The sequence below is a fragment of the Castor canadensis genome, chromosome 5 (assembly GCF_047511655.1).
Source record: "Castor canadensis chromosome 5, mCasCan1.hap1v2, whole genome shotgun sequence".
NCBI classification, from domain to species: domain Eukaryota; kingdom Metazoa; phylum Chordata; class Mammalia; order Rodentia; family Castoridae; genus Castor; species Castor canadensis.
In genome coordinates this window covers 156,513,574-156,518,968 of record NC_133390.1, presented here as the reverse complement: position 1 = coordinate 156,518,968, position 5,395 = coordinate 156,513,574, and the positions used below count along the sequence as shown (strand labels likewise).

General features: G+C 52.3%; 1 pseudogene; it reads left to right on the top strand.

Moving 5' to 3' along the window:
- Positions 1 to 598: 598 nt before the first annotated feature.
- On the top strand, positions 599 to 3,833 carry LOC109691776 (putative testis-specific Y-encoded-like protein 3; annotated as a pseudogene).
- Positions 3,834 to 5,395: the final 1,562 nt, after the last annotated feature.

The window sequence follows — 5,395 nt, the reverse complement described above, 5'->3', positions numbered from 1 at the left end:
CTCAGATCCTTCCACTCCAATTTTGTCTTCCTTTCTGCACATGAATGGACCACCTTTGTGTACCCAACAATTACCATTGTCTTGAGCTCCCAATTTGAATCTAGTCAGTCTGCAAGGACAACTCTTGGGCCTTCTGCCTGTGTCTGAATAACTTACCCTGTGCAAGGCTGCAAGTGTTCTACCGCTGCCCCAGGCAGGCAAGAGAGACAGTCATGCTTGGCGTGCTGCCTTTGATGGGTAAGCGCGACTGGGGATAAGGCTCTGAGCAGCCTAGCCTGGCGCGCTTCTGCCCTTGCACCTCCACTCCTCCGCCGGACTAAGCTGAGGCCAGTTCTATTTGGCGCCCGCGGTCGCGTCCTCCCTATCAGGCAGCCTCTTACCCTTCCTCCAGAACTCTAGGCTCCTGTCTCCCCCGCCCCCAGCACCGGAGGGACCCTAGCCGGAAGCGGGGCGAGAGGGGCGGAGCGCGCCCCGGAGAAAGAGGCCGCGTCTCGCCGCCCCTGTTGCAGAGCCCGCAGTCTGGCCCGCTGGCACCGGGCCCCTCCAGCCAGAGGCTCCCGCAGGAATCGCCAGACTTTCTTTAGCATCCTACGTGATGATGGCGGACGACGGGGCAAAGGTCCTGTAAACGGCCGCGCTGCGGCCGTCCAGCCCCACGCAGAAGGGGGGCGCTCGCTGGGCCTGCGCGGGAGGAGCGGGGGGACGCGGTATCCTGAACCTGGATGGCGGCCCGGGCGGGGCCGAAGGTCCAGAACCCTGTCGCGCAGGGGAGTAGGGGGATCGGGCGGGAGCCAGCGGGAAGGCCGAGGAAGTGACGACTGGGGAGGACGCCATTTTCATGGTAGAGGCGTCGGAGGCTGTGGAGCAGCAGCAGGTGGAGTGGGGGGGAGGCCCAGGAGGGCTTGGGGCCCCTGGACCTTGGTGACCTAATTGTGGAGCCACTGGAGGTCATCCAGTGGGAGCTGGAGGCCGTGAGCGCCTAGGCCAACCGGGCCTACCTCCAGCTCGAGCGCAGGTTGGGGAGGATGCGCAGGTTGCACCTAGCCCGCAGGAGCTTCCTTATCCAGAACATTCCGGGCTTTTGGGTGGGTCACTGCCTTCTTGAACCACCCACAGCTGTCAGCCATGGTCAGTCCCCGAGATGAAGACATACTGTGCTACCCGATGAGTTTGGAGGTGAGGGACCTCAAACACGCCAGCACAGGCTGCAGATTTAAGTTAAGGGTTGGAGCAGCCCTTATTTAGGAGGTGAACGCGAAGGAGTATGAGTACGGCGCTTCAGGCCGGGTGGTGTCAATTGCAACTCCCGTCCGCCGGCACCGGGGCCAGGAAGCCCCCGCCCTGGTACACAGAAATCGGGACCCTGTACGAAGCTGCTTCTGCTGGTTTTCACAGCACAGCCTCCTAGAGGCTGACAGGGTTGCTCGGATTATTAAAGATGACCTGTGGCCCAACCCCCTGCAGTACTACTTGCTGACGGATGGGCCCTGCAGAGCTAGGGGAGGCCTAGCAAGGTGGCACACAGAGGCCCCTCCTAGGCCGTATAGGTTCCAATCTGGCTAAATCCTTTTTATGCACTTAGGCCAGGGGTGAGTATTGTGCTGTTTGCCTTCTCATCTGTGCACCTTGGCTCCTCTGGTTGTTCTGTGGACTCAGCACCAAAACTGTGGCCAATCTCTACTGTTTCCATGTGACTGTCCTGCTGTTCTGTGGCATCATTACCTGATTCACACACCCCTGGTGGGACATGTGGCACCGTGCACCCAGTGCTCTGTACTTGAACTGCCGTCCTTTTCATGGCCTGGACCTACCTGACTGTGAGCTTCCCACTCATTTTTGACACTGTCACCTACAAGGCGTCATGAAGAGAAGCAGGGCCTCTCTGAGGCCTAGTGTTTTGAAGCTGGCTCTGGCCTAAGTTGAAGTGAGTGCATTTGTAGGAGTGCAACCAGACTTGGACATCCCATGCTTCAGGCCACAGGCCAGGCTCCCACCAAATGCACTGCTAGGCATCTGGCAGCATGGCAGTCAGGTGACTGGGCATGGCTGAGGCCTGCAGTATGAAGCAGTGTATAAAGCAGTGATGCCTCCTGATCCCACTGCTTTTCCTGCCCTGAGTTGGTACTTCCTCATGGCCTGCTGTTGGCTTGTGAGAGCCCAAGCTGTGCACCATCCATACCTGGCCATTGCTTTTCTGATGAGCTTTGCCCAAGCCACCATCAGCCCTGTTGCCTGCTAGCAGGACTACAAGGTCTCAAACTTCCTGTGGACCCAGGTGGACCACCTGCCAATGCAGCGAGAGGTCGTCATCCCCCAGAAATGGTGCTGGTATATCTGGGCATGTGCTTGACACAGGGGCAAGAGTGGAATCTTTTCCAGAGGCCCCATAACTGGACCCCACACGGAAGCCACACCCTCTGCCAGCTCCCCCTATGCCCACCTGTTTTTGGGCTGCCAGGTTGTGGATGCTGGGGAGGGGGCTTCTGGCATGGGACCTGTCTATACTAGCACAGATCTCACACCGGCTTTAAGGGGATAACTCAGAAATGAAAAGTAACTGAAGCAAACTTAGTTGCAAACAACTAAGGAGACAGACTTTCTCAAATTCACCTCTGTCTCCAGAGGGGGAGAGCTTGTCCTATAGACTGCCAGCTCCTGCTCTGCCCCTTCTGCTCTCTTGCCCCACCCCCTTAGCAAGCCCTAGAATCTTCAAAGGGCACAGTGCAGGGCTACTAAACAGGGACCAGGAAGTCCCCAAGGGCAGGGAGAGTTAATCTTTCATTTTACACTGTGTTCTTCAGAGGAACTTGGGCCCCACTTTTCTTCTGCAGGTCGTGTCCCCTTTGGTCCTCCCCTCCTGCAGGAACAAGAGCTGAGCTGCCCATCCCATCCAAGTCCCCTCTACCTGCATGGCAGTCTATCTCCATTTCACAGAGGACCTTGTCTTCTGGGACCTGGGAACAAAAAATAGTGGAGAGGGGAGAGCAACAAGCCAGAGCAGCTGCAAAGGCAGAAGTGGCTGAGAGCTGATGGGGAAGGAGGAGAGCCTCCTGATTTTTTTCAGACTTTTTTGATTTACCAGTATTTCGTAAATAAGAAGACTAACAGAACACTGCAGATTCAGAAGTAGTCTCTCCTGGTCCAGGTGTGACCTTGTGTGGGTAGAAAGCTAATGCTGTATGCTTTTTATTATAAGACTCTGCATCCTCTTCTATTTGAGACCACTGGAAAATATGGATGTACAGGCCCACTTACTGCTTTTGTTGAAAACATTTATAAGCCTGCCAGTGTAAATGTCCTACATCACTTGGAAAATTATATGACTGCTCACAATTGCTGTCAATTGTGGCCTGATGCTATAACCCTGTCTTATAAGTAGAGTTTGAATAAGGTATTTTTGCAGGACCTATGACTTGAAAGTTGTTACCAGTTGTGAGGATAACCTCCAAACTGATGGTTTTGATGGTTCTGTGTCCTGATAGCCATGTTGTAATTTACATCACTGCAACTAACATCACTGCTTCTAAACAGAAATATTCCTGGGGTAGCTTTGTCCAATCAGAAGAGAATTCATGGCACTTTGTCTTCAGTGCATGGTGGAAAAATAAAATTCCTTTGGTCTGGAGAAAAAATAACTTAAGTCATGATACTCCCCTCCCAAAACCTTCTACTGACAGCAAACAAGTGAACTTCCCAATTCCTTACCACAGTTGACCAAGGCCTGCCTTCCCTAGTTCTTGCTGGCAACTCACCTGGCTCCCTTTGGCTTTTTGTTCCCCCAACACTGGCCTCTTTACTGCTCCTGAAATAAATCAAGCGTATTTCAGCCTCAAGGTTCAAGGTTTTTATGCTTGCTTTTCCCTCTTTCTGGAATTATTTTCCTGCAGAGGAGAAATCTCCCAACCTCCTTAATTTATTCAGGCCTCAAAGCACCATTTCTTCAGAGGCTTCCCTACCCGTTCGTTTGAGATTTTCTCCTTACCTCTCTCTTCTGGGTTTTTTTTTTTGTTGTTTTTGTTTTTGTTTTGTTTTTGTGGTATTAGGGTTTGAACTCAGGGCCTACACCTTGAGCCATTCCACCAGCCCTTTTTTGTGATGGGTTTTTTTCCACATAGGGTCTTGTAAACTATTTGCCCAGGCTGGCTTCAAACCACAATCCTCCTGATCTCAGTCTCCTGAGTAGCTAGGATTACAGGTGTGAGCCACCAGCGCCCTGCTCTCCTTATCTCTTGTAACTGGAATGAGCTGTTTTCTTGTCTTCTTTCTTCCTCCTCTCATGAGTCAGGAAATCAGGGACCTATCTGTCTCTTGCTTTGTCCCACATGGTTCACGTGCCCAGCATTCCCAAAATTATCAGTGTGAGTGAATGACCTTATACAAATATGCTCTGACAAGATAAAGAGCAAGGCATGGCTCCTGCCCAAAGGATTTCAGTCAGATGGGGAAGGGTGGAGTGAAGAACAGTGACTATAATTTGTTGTCCAGCTGGAACACATCTGTAAATGAGACGTTGCTCCTGGTAATTACACCGGGACAAGAGGCCAGACTGGCATGTACTAGTCACTTCAAGGAGACAGAACCTAGCTAAGTTAGCACAGCTAACAGTTCACCTCAGCTATATGTGATGGGACTTGTCTGAAGTCAGGACACTACAGCTGTCCTTTGAGGAGTGGGCAGAAGTTTAAAAGCAAGGCTCCAGCAGGGGGTGTAGCTCAGAGGTACAGCACTGGCCTAGCATGCAAGAGGCCCTGGGTTTCATCCCCAGCACTGCAAATAAATACTTCTGTATTGAAGTGGGTCTGGAGAAGGGGTTTCTGGCAGAGCAAACAGCATAAGCTCAGCACAGGACCTTCAAGATGTACGATTCATGGGGCCCAGGATGATGTGAGGCTGCCTGGGAGAGGCAAGGTTTGATGGGAAGGTTGGGTGATATTCTAAAGACAGGAACTCAGAATGCCAGGGTAAGGCTTTACCCTGTGGACAGTGGGGAGGGGTGTCTGGTGTGACTCAGAGTAAGGTTTTTTCACAGGACAGCTGGAGGCAAGGGGAGGAGAGGGCCACTCCAGTTTGGACCTTACCCATACCTCCAGGCTTCAGCTCTTCCAGAAAGCCTTCCATGATTCCCTGAGCCCACCACAGCCTCAGCTACCTTTCAAGTACAAGCTAAAGCCAGGACAGTTTTTTTATGTCAAACACATGTCCCTGATGCTCCTAGGGGATCAGGGTGACCTCTAAGCATCTTGGAAGCAGTACCCCACGTGTTTTTCATGATCTGGTGGTTGATAGGTACACTTTTGTTTCTCCTGCCCAAGTTTAGGCCTAGCTGCATCCTAATGCCCTCAGCTCCAAGACAGTGATCTTTAGGGAAAGGTGTTTACCTATTCCTTCTGCTGCA